The sequence below is a fragment of the Lampetra planeri genome, chromosome 11 (genome assembly GCF_965212315.1).
Source record: "Lampetra planeri chromosome 11, kcLamPlan1.2.h2, whole genome shotgun sequence".
Classification (NCBI taxonomy): Eukaryota; Metazoa; Chordata; class Hyperoartia; order Petromyzontiformes; family Petromyzontidae; genus Lampetra; species Lampetra planeri.
This window is the reverse complement of record NC_136117.1, coordinates 15,035,869-15,047,735: the sequence shown is the minus strand read 5'-3', so window position 1 is coordinate 15,047,735 and position 11,867 is coordinate 15,035,869. Positions and strand designations below refer to the sequence as shown.

Genomic DNA, 11,867 nt, shown 5'->3' with positions numbered 1-11,867 from the left:
GAACAGAGGGAGGACACAGGAATTCCACACGGAAAGGAGTTCGAAGCGGGAGTTGAACCCAGCCCCTTGTTGCTGTGAGGCCCCGGGTGTCACCACTGCAAATCGTCAACTACGTTTACATCCTGCCCTTTCACAATGTGCAGAGAGAGAGCGCGATCCTGGCCACTCTCCATAGAGAGGCCCTCGAGAGCGGCCTCTAGTGGAGGCCCTCCCGCCAGCAGTGAACAAAGCACTTGCAGGGCTGCGCCTTTACCGCCCTGCACGCTCGCTCACCTGAGTGCGGATTTTCCTGCATCGATCTCCCGAGACAGCGGAGGATGAGATGGGATGGGGTTGGGTGGGTGGGGAGGGTGGAATTGGGGCTCGGGATGGTGATGAGAGTTGCTACTGAGATGTAAAGAGGGATGGGTGGAGGAGGGGGGGCAGAGTAACAACCCCCTCCACCCCACCACGAACGATCGAAGTTAATTTTTTTAGGATTTGCATTTCCGGCCCTGATTGTCGCCGCCAAAATGTCGTGAAGAAGAGAAACTCCACTTGGCGAGGGCCCAGTCAAGAGGCGTGCCACCTCGTTCCTCCTCCTCTCAATGCCCCCCCCCCCCGCAATGATGCCCCCACTCCCCCGCCCCTCTCTAAGCCCCCCCCTTCCCCCTCAACATGAAGGCGCCCGCCCAGAGGCGCGCGCTTGGAACTCAGGGGTCGATTCGACCCGCGGGGACGATAGAAGATGTTGCTGTCCACGCGTCACCGCAACGTCAACGCTATGAATACACTTTTATATATCTACACACACACACCTGCCTCCACCCAACCCGCAGTGACCAGCGTGGTGAAGTATGGTCAAACTACCCGCGTAACCCACGCGGGCGTGGGGATGCCTTCGCCCATCAGCGCTTTGGTGAATTTGTTTAGAGCCGGCATGAGTGTAGGTCGCGGGGCCCGATCAGGAGCCCTTCCCCCGTGGCCAGCTTCATCTTGAGCGGGGGGCCCCATGACTGTTGTCGTTTTGACTGTTTCGCCACCACGAACATGTACCGCTGTTGTTGTGCCGCTGTTGTTGTACCGCCGTCTCCTGCCAGAGCCAGGGCACGGCGCCTCCTCGACGCCGCCCATGGCAAGGGGAATTACACAAAATCTGTGCGGTGATCCACCAACCCTGGCTGCTGCCTCCACAGCGCTGGGTGGCCGTCCATCGTGCAGCAGCACAGCCCCAACCACCCCCGTGTCGAGTCGCCGGCTGGAGGTTGGGGAGTGGGAGATGGGGGCGGTGACTCGAGGAGGAGCAGGGGAAGCTGGTGCCCCCCGGGTTCGTGCTGGACGCGAGAGTGAAGGCCGTTTGCGTGAGTGGTGGCGACAGGAGTGGAAGAGTCGCGGTGCCACATCTCCATTATGCGCGGATTCATTTGTTGAAAATGTCTCACGTTTTATTGCCCGCCGCCGCCGCCGTCCCAGTGGCATCGTGTCGGACAAGGTGAATTAAAATGCGCAACGTGGTGGAGGAGCTGTCTCGATTTAATTCCGAATCGCATTAACACGCGGACCCACGCCGCACGCGACGCACGAGCCTCTGGAAATTGAATTTAATTCCACACAACCCTCATTATTTCCCTCCGCCAATTAACATTCATCGCCATTTCACTCTCGCAGTTAAATTCTGAGCGCGGAAATAAACATCGCTGCCCGTGTTCAGGCACACGGGCAGCTCCTCTTGTCAATCCACTGCTGGATGATGATGAGGGGGCCCCCTCCCGCCGTGGGGTGTCTGACTTTGGGATTGGGGGTGTTAGGGTGATGTTGAGGGGGGGGGGGTGTTGACCGTACTTAGAGGGGACACGCAACTTATAAAGTTCTGAAAAGCGAGCGGTGTAGGTGACGTGGGGACGGTGGGACAGGGGGAGGCCTGCAGCCAGGTGCTGGCGATGAGTCTCTCAGAAGGGGCCTCAGAGGACGTGGAGACTTGGTAGCCAGGTGAAGACGCATCGGTCGTGGTGGTGGCTATGAGACCGTCAGAAGAGTCGTTGAAGGAGAGTGCCAACGCTGTGCCAAGAAGACGCCAGGCCAGACGATGGTGAGACTGGAAGAGCAGCCCTTCGAAGTCGGTCAGCCTGCGACCTTGCAACACACGACATAATCTGGCAGAAGGAAGGACGCGATGGCGAGGTACGGTGTTGGCATCTGCGTGATGATGACCTGTTCACCTTGACCTAACATAGCCTCGGTTTCTCCCGCAGCGCGACTCCCACACCCCTCCCCCACCCCTCCACCCCTCCTCCACCCCGGCCTTAATTATTGATGAGACGCCGGTAACTTGTGCCCATGCGTGTCCCCTATCAGCTCGGAGTAAATGAGTCGTTATGAGCCTCGGGGAGGCTCCATCCGCCAAGCTCCAGTGCCGCACGCGGCCTCAGCGCCCTCAACGAGCCCGGCAGGTCCCGTCTGGGAAGTTCCAGTGGGGGAATCGGCCCGGGTGGTCCGGCGATGAGAGGCTGCTCGCGAATTGTAATTAATGCCAGGCCTGTATAGTCATGGCACGTTCCGAGAGCACGTTCGCCGAGGAGATGGAGCGATGGAATCGGCTCGTCGTGCTGCAGAGGCGCTTTGTGGATTGTTAAAACGCAGGATGATAACACTGAATGTCAAATCCGTGCAACAGAGCGTGGCTTCGCGTCATTTCAACCAGTGTTGCTGAAACGGTGCGCTCCCAGAAGGCCGTGCGGCTGATGGGATGTCTCTCCCCATGGCGAACTGGTTTCTTTTTCATGGAGAACTGGGATGGGAGGCGAATCGCCCGCTTATTTATCGTTACGTAGATCCTCCTCCACAGCCACGGTTAATTGGCGGTGTGATTGATGTCACGTGTTACGTTGTTCATGGATAATCGTGCGAGAATCCAGTGAGATTACCAGCGACTCGCCTGGCCTCCAGAAGCCAATGGGTTCCACCCAAGCCACGCGTTCATCGCGGGCGCCCAAAGTCTCCCCGCTGGCTCGCCACCTCGAAGTGGCACCCACCCACACACACCCACCCACCCACACACACCCACACACACCCACCCACACACACCCACACACACACCCACACACACCCACACACACACCCACCCACACACACCCACACACACCCACCCACACACACCCACACACAGCCACCCACCCACACACACCCACCCACACACACCCACACACACACACCCACCCACACACACCCACCCACACACACCCACCCACACACACCCACCCACACACAGCCACCCACCCACACACACCCACACACACACCCACCCACACACACCCACCCACACACACCCACCCACACACACACACCCACACACACACACCCACACACACACGCGCCTTGTGCCACCGCCCCGATGGGCTCTTCCTCTTTCTTGTCTCTTCCTCTTCCACGCGCCGTGGTTCCTAACAACCTTGTCCGCTTATGTGAGGCAATGTCGGTTCGCGCCGAGACGGTTTGAGAATTTGTGAATGAAGAATAATAATAAGAAGAAGAGGAAGAATCTCCTTCTGTCGAGGCAGCGGCTCGCCGCCACTCCTGCCAGGCGCTGGGAGCTCAGCCACCCGTCGTGAGTGCCCTGACGCAGAGACAGGCGGACAGAGACACAAAGACATCGATTCCCCCTGTAGCCTGTTTAAAGACTGTTGGGGCCAGTGAGACACACAGATAGACACCGACACACAGACAGACACACAGACAGACACACACAGACAGACACAGACACACATATATAGACACAGACACACACACAGACACACACTGATAGACACACACAGACACAGATAGACACAGACACACACAGACACACGCACAGACACACACAGATAGACACACACAGACAGACACACTTACAGACACATACACAGACACACACAGATAGACACAGACACACACAGACAGACACACATACAGACACATACACACACAGATAGACACAGACACACACAGATAGACACACACACAGACACAGACACACACAGACACACACAGATAGACACACACACACAGACAGACACACACAGACAGACACAGAAACACAGACACACAAAGATAGACACACACACAGACACACACACACAGACAGACACACACAGACAGACACAGGCAGCCACCTGGCTGCATCCCCTCCCTCCCCGCCCCCATCACCGCCCGCGCGGCTCTCCATGCCCCCAGGCGCGCTTCTCGCCGACAATCGGCGTCGTGGTTTTGTGTTTAAAAAGAGGAGAGGAGGGAAGGACGTGGGGGGGGAGAGGTCTGTTTTCACTCCCAGCAGAATTAAGAATGAAAAAAACATCTCGCGAACTTAATTGAGCGTATTCCTGCGTGTTCCTGGTTGGTCCACACCAAACACACAGTGGGGTGAAGGCGCAGCCCTGCAATTTCCGACTCGCCACCGCTCCCAATCTGTGTTAGACTTGAAACAAATGTACTGCTTACATTCTGTAACGATGCAACATCTGCTTAGACAAACAACCAGACAGTACAAACGAGACAAATAACACAACGCACTTCCGAAATTTATTCAACAGAATTATATCCCACAATATGTTTTAACATCTTACCGACTATGTCATGTGGGAGACGGAGCCTTCTGCAGCCAGGCGCCCCGATTTTGGAATCTCCTTTCTCGGTCAATTCGGGATTTTGAGTCTGTTTCACTTTAAAATCACCGTCTTAAAACTCACATTCTTGTACTGCCGGCTCTCCCCGTAACTTGAGATTTGAAGTGGAGGTTATTATTATTGAAATCAAATCTAGAACTCGGATCGATACTCGCCACGTGTTCAATGGGGGTGGGTGGGGGTCACGTGCGGTTTCCACGAAGACTCTGGATCACGACCTCCACGCGTAAATGCTGCCCTCTGCTGCCCGCGAGCAGGGACCCCTCAGCGAGAGGATGGGAGCAGCAGTAGTAGCAGGAGCAGCAGCAGCAGTAGCAGGAGCAGGCGGGGAGGGGTCCCACGCGGGGCAGGAGCCACCCAGCAAGGCGGGGTCATCAGACATCCTCCACCTTCCACCAGGCACTTGACCTGCAAGCCGGGAACTCGCGTGAACTCTGACCGAATTCACAACGGGCGCGCCAGATTCTATGGCATCTGTGGCGAGTGCGGCACTCGGCTGGGTGGTGGCCACCACGCAGGGGGCTTGCCAGGTGTTGTAGGCGCGCCGCCGCTGGGGTTGTCTCCGGGGACTCCGCGCTCCTCCCACGCGGAGTCAAAACTCTTCCCGAGTGGGGCTCGTGGCCAAACGTCCCCAATGTAGCGGGGCCCGACCGATAACCAAAGTCTCAATTCCAGGCCACTACTAACATCAGTGGCGGGTGATATCGGAAGCAGTTCCGGGCCTACCGTAGGTTGACTCAGCCTTCAAAATGAGTTTTTCGGGCGATGTGTAAACATCAACACATGGGAGACAAAGGCGGCCGGGTGTGTAGTGCTGGCATCAGCGCTCACTTGTACATTGGTCCAACCATAACAGATGCTCGCTAACAACCGCAGGTGTCTACTGAACGGGGATATTTGTCCTTTGTCTTCGTGTCCGTATCGGGAGCGGTGGCGCAGTGGTTAGCGCACTGCGCTGTAATCTCGACTTCTATAGGGGACCCGTAAATTGCCGCTCGCGGTGGCTGGGGAGGAGGATGATTGCATCTTCAGGGTTCAATGATCCCACGGCGCTACTCGCAACCAATGAACCTTCAGCATAACCACCACCACCACCACCATCATCTCCTCCTCCTCCGCTCATCCCCAGGACCCCTATCCAGGGACCTCGTGGTGCCCCCCTTCTGCCGGGAGACACAGCCCCCCTCCCAACCCCTAGGGTTTAGCGGAGTGACTCCATTAGCCTCCATTAGGGATGGAGGGAGGAGGAGGCGCTTGGAGTTTTCCGATCGATCCGCGCGGTGTCCGTGATGAATGTCCCCGACCTCCCCGTGACTCTTCTGACACCACGAGGCCACCGTGGGCCCATTATTATCCATTAATGATGATAATGGACAACAACAACAACAACAATAATGATAATGATGATGATGGTAACTAGGACACTTGTTGTTGCCGTTGTTATTGCCACGATGGGGGAGCGGTGCTGGGCGCACTGCTCGATATGAAGCCGGCGACCTGAGTTCGATTCCTGGCTAACACCAGCGGCCGCGCTGCTAACACGTGCGCATGGATCCAGTCAGGAGCCTTGGTCGCCCTGCGCCTGGAGATTTCCACTGTCCCCAGAATTAGTTCGTAAATGCCCCTGGCCACACACACGTGTGTGTGTGTTTATGTACTGCATGCCCGTCAACCCCTTATCCATGCAGTACCTTATTACAGACCAATTCAGACCATATTGGTCACCCCGTATCCTTATACATCTCAACGTTCATCCTACAAAGTCCCATCACAAGGGAGAAACACAAACAGACAGACACAACGTTGCTTTGCCCGTATTGAAACGGCTGTACCGCCGTATGGACCTGTAAACTCAATGTCCCTGTAGTACAAGAATTCGGGTAAACCGTGTGGGTTGACAGCTGTGGCTCTGTCGAGCCTCAAATGAGTACCTGGTGCGGTGTGTAGACATCGCGACTGGGGAGACAAAGGCGGCCGGGCGTGGTGCTGGCCACCCACACCTACTCGTGTGCCGTGCCGCCTTTCACAAGTGCTCGCTCACAGCGCTTGCCTCAAGTCTGTTAAAGGCTACACGGGGGGGGAGTCTTTGTGTTGCATATCTACATAGACAGTGTGTCTAGCTCTGTATATGAATGTATATGCTAGGGTGGAGCGGTGGCGCAGTGATTAGCGCACCGCGCTACGGTGCGCTAATCACTGCGCTAACAACAGCGGCGAGTGCTGTCACGCCGGCTGTTGAACCTTCCCTGGGAGCAGCGCTCTTCATGACGAGGCGCGTGGGCCACTCGCGGCTCCTCGTAGCCTTTAGTGCGGCCCCCGACAATTCACGTGACAACACCCCCCATCATCATCATCATCACGGTCGTGCTCCTGTGAAACCCCCAATGGTTTCAAATGTGTGGCGATGTCTTAATGGTGAAAGTGGCCCCCTGTGAAAGCCAGTGAAGAACACTGCCTTAGATCAACTGAGCCTCAAAGAGTGCCCGACGCGGCATGTACAGAGTGCTACTGTGCTCGCTAACAGCGATTGCCTCCGCGGTCTATGCGGTCATGCGGGGATCTTCTGGCCAGCGTGCAAAGGCGACCTCTAGAGCCCCCAATAGTGGCAGATTTTCCGCCAGCAGTGGACGAGAGCGAGCAATTGCAGGGCTGCGCCTTCATTGTTCTTCACCGATACGTGAGCAGGCGCGCTACCAACCCGGCTACCCGAGTTCGATCCCCGCTCAAGGCCAGCATTCATTGCGAATACCTTGAAACCCGTTCTGGACTACCGCTCGGTCGACTCAGACTTGAACGAGCACCCCGGGGTTGCCGTGCCCGCACCAGCGTCACCGAAGGTGGCTCCCCCCGCGCGTGGCGCGCTCTGCCCCCGGCACGCCGCGCCAGCGCTCTTCGTCTTCGTGCGAGCGCGCTCCCTTCGGGGCTGGCGCGCCGTTGACCCGCCTTGTTCCACCTGTGATACCTCGCGATCCATCATCCTTACCCACACAAATGCTATCTGCTCCGCCGTCTCGGGGGACGCGAGCTGGGGCCGAGGAGACGAACCCTGATAGATATTTTGTCTCGGATTCGCCGCCAAGATGCACGCGCCGTGCCGCTGCCATTTCCCCTGGGACTCGCGGTGAGAAAACGAGAATGTGCACGCGAATATACACACGCACATATTATACACCTACACACATACACACATACATATATACACACATACACATGTATACACACATACACACGTATACACACACATACACACATACACATGTATACACACATACATACATATATACACGCACATACACACACACATACACACACACACATATATACACACATACACACATATATACACACACATATATACCCACATACACACATACACACACATACACAAACACACACATACATACACACACATATATACACACATACACATATATACACACATACACACACATACAACAACAACCGCCATTCGCCACTAAGTGGCGGTGACGTCACCACGACGTTTGTGCCAGGCCATGTGCACCTTGAGGCCACGTGAAGTGTCGAACGCCCGCTGGCAGGAGGTCACGGGGCAGACCCAGGTGCCACGGGTCGACTGACCGAGATGACCGAGATGACTGGCTGATGCACCACCTGTGCCCCCTACTGTGCCAACTTGCTGTGCTTTAGCCACCCGGCGCTCCGCTCGTTGTTGTGAGCGTCGCTCCTCCGCCCTCCGTTGTTGCTGGAGGGCGACTGCCTCCAACTGCCCAGTAGCGTCCTTCACGAACCTCCTCCACTGAGGCCGATCTTGACACCGCTGGTACCAGTCATCAGCAAGTCCACTCAGCTCCACGTCCTCCTGTGCCACATCACTCCATCTCTTCTCTAGCCCGTGCCGCGCCCGTTTAGCCCCCTCGATCCGGCCGAACAAAAGCTGTTTAGGCATGCGGTGGCTGGGCATGGGGCTACATGACCCAGCCAACGCAGCCTTGCCTGCCGGAGGAGCTCACTGATGGGACTTGGCCCAGATCTTTCAAGAACTTGTGAGCTCCTCACACAATCCAGCCTGCAGGTGAAACCCAGGATGGATCGTAGGCAGGCCAGCCTAAACGTTTCCAACTGTGACACACACACAGTGTCACACACACAGTGACACGCGCAGTGAGACAAAGACCCCCCGCGACTTCTATTTGACGACTCACACACGGGTGTCGACTGCGAGCTGCCGTGGCCGAGCGGGTTTGCTGTGGGACGTGAAGCACAGGGACACAGGTTCCAGTCAAGTTTCTCTTTATCGTGTTTATTGTTTTTTTTATGTAGCTTAGGCAACGATTTGCAATGGACATCATTACAAGTATCCACTTTATTACATGTCGATATATTAATATAACACAAATAAAAACTTTAACATGTCAATGTTCAAATCGATGACTACTTAATAAATAGAAGTTCCTCAAGTAAGTTTACTCTTGTGTAGTGTAGTGGTAATGTTTGCAGCCTTCCAACACAATCAACCCGGGTTCGAATCCCGCTCTCAAATAGTTATATTTTTTGTCGTTATTTATTTATTTTGCAGCTTGCCTGATGACGTCACCACGCACATCTAATTTGCAGGGCAATCCCGTGCGTGAAGTAACATCACTTGGGGCACCTCCGGGGCCAGCATCTGTGTGGGAGCCGCGGTGGCTCAGCCGTGCTGGGCGAGGGACCGGCAACTCGGAGCTGCCGAGTTCGAATCTCGCCCTTGGCGGCGGCGAGACGAATACATCCGCGCTCCCGTGAAGCAACCGCGCAACGCAAGACGCTTCATCAGCCTGCATCAGGCCACTTGGTGAGTGGTTTACACGGCGCAGTTGTTCTATGTGGATGTATTAACATGCAATGTCGTGTCTCTGTTGTGCATATGCCGGGCTGCAGTGGCTGATGGAGGAGGGCCACACTGGAGCGTCAGCGACACCTGCAGGCCACGAAGAGCTGAGGCCTGCAGGAGAGGGGTGGGACAGAGGGAGGAAGTTGATTTTATTTTTGTGATGCACATCAACATTTGTCCACCAGGGGGCGCTGTTCCTCCACCACCAGGGGGCGCTGTAGCGCCTAGGGGGCGCTGTCCCATTACATTTTGCCTTGAAAACGCTCATTTTGAAGCAATTCAACGTTTCACCAACACTTTCGGCCGGCGAGCCGCGGTTTTCCGCGGAATCGCCGAGAAACCAGTCGAGGTTTGAAAGACGACCATGGATAGCGACCCTGAAGACGCGGCAGTCACGAATTCTGCAGACTGACACGATTCATTTAACATTTACAGTTGTGATCCTATTAATATAATCCTGTACAAATTAATGTAATCTTGTACAAATAAATGTAATATTGTACAAATAAAATTCCCGTCCAGCTGAATCACCCGAGACTGTTCACTTACGGGCACGAGGCGAACGAATTGGTTCACCGATGATGGGGAGTGTTTAACGCGAGACTTAAAACAACATCGAGCGAGTGTCGCGCTCACCTCAGGGTCATCGGGTCCAGATGCAGAGCCCAGAGAGCCCAGAGAGCCCCCTGGTCCCTGGGTCCATGTGCAAGGTCCTGGGCCCAGGCGCAGGGTCATCGGGTCCAGGTGCCGAGTCCTGGGTCCAGTCGGAGTACACACACAGACACACACACAGACACACACAGACACACGCACACACCGTCACACACGCATGCACACACACAGACACACAGACACACGCACACACAGTCACACACGCACACACCGTCACACACGCATGCACACACACAGACACACGCACACACAGTCACACACGCATGCACACACACAGACACACGCACACACAGTCACACAAGCGTGCACACACACAGACACACGCACACACAGTCACACACGCATGCACACACACGCACACCGCTTTCCCTCCCTGTGGTATTGGATGTGAATGATGCATCGGCTCGCACACGGCCGACTCCGCTGCTCTGTCGACAAAAGAGGTCGGGGAGGCCGAGTGAGAAATTCGTGGCCACCCTCAGGGACACAGGTCGCCATGCGCAGCTACGTGGCGCTGACGTCACGGCGCTTGTGCCAGGCTAGGTGCGTTTTGAGCCACGTGAAGTGTCGAGGGCTTGCTGCTGGCAGGGGGTCACGGGGCAGACCCAGGTGCCGTGGCTTGGCCGACAGGACTGGTAGATGCACCACCACCTTTGCTCCCTACTGCGCCACCTGGCTGCGTTTTATCCGCACGGCGCTCCGCTCGTTGTTGTGAACGTCGCTCCTCCGCCCTCCGTTGTTGTTGTTGTTGGAGAGCGACTGCCTCCAAACGCCCAGTAGCCTCAAAGTGCACCTAGCCTTCCACTGCCTAGTAGTGTCCTTCACGAGCCTCTTCCACAGCTCCTGACTGATACAAGCCCACTGAACTCCACATCCTGCAAGTCCCTCCTGTGAGCGAGCCCAGCCGTCGTGAGGGCGTGCACGTGGCACCACAGTGGACACTGGGCACGGTGGACGCTGTGGTGGACAATGATTGCAATTCCCACCACCGGACGATACCGACCACCTCCCCCCTTCCCCTCCCACCTCGGCTCAGGGGCTCCTCCATCTCCACGGCGGAGGTCCCCTCGGGAGGGCCGCGGCGATGTTTGCTGATTCCAGACGCGGCGCCACGCGGCGTGGCGCGACACCGCCCCCTGGCGGCAGAGCGCCGCCGTTACACGAGGCTCGCACCACACAACCAGCAACACAACTCGGTGACGTTGAAGCAACGTTAGAATGACGTCTGCCTTGATGCGCACCCTCTCACAATTCTGGGACGAAAAAATCTGGCGGAACGAGACGCGGCCTGGACCGGTTTCGGCTGAGCCTCATCGTCTAGCTCCTGTAATCGCTGGTGATTTGACATCTCGATTCGGTTGAGAGAGACTTGGTGTGACCTGCATGGCACCTGCCTGGGTCTCTCCCGTGACCTCCTGTCAGCGAGCCCGCGGCGTGTCACGTGGCCTCAAGGGAGGTGCACCTGCGATGAGCAACGTGCACACCAAGTCACCTAGCCTGGCACGAGCGCCGTTGTGACGCCATCGCCACTTAGTGGTGAGCGGCGATTGTTGTATTTGTGCCTGTATGTACGTGTGCCTGTGTGTGTGTCTGTGTGTCTATTTGTATGTTTTCCTGTGTGTGTGTCCCTGTATGTACATGTGCCTGTGTGTGTGGAAAGTTTAACCGCGCGTTTATGCAGGAAACGTGAATCCGTATCAACACAC

General features: G+C 56.2%; 1 long non-coding RNA gene across 2 annotated transcripts; it reads right to left on the bottom strand.

The window, feature by feature from the left end:
- Positions 1-8,898: 8,898 nt before the first annotated feature.
- LOC144721397 (uncharacterized) lies at positions 8,899-11,748 on the bottom strand. 2 transcript variants are annotated; one of them, XR_013585900.1, is made up of 3 exons: positions 11,188-11,748; positions 10,126-10,243; positions 8,899-9,600 (listed from the first exon to the last, which is right to left on the bottom strand). It is a non-coding gene; the product is annotated as an uncharacterized LOC144721397 (long non-coding RNA). The 2 variants fall into 2 exon arrangements; XR_013585899.1 differs by having other exon boundaries at positions 10,126-11,748.
- Between the last annotated feature and the right edge of the window lie 119 nt (positions 11,749-11,867).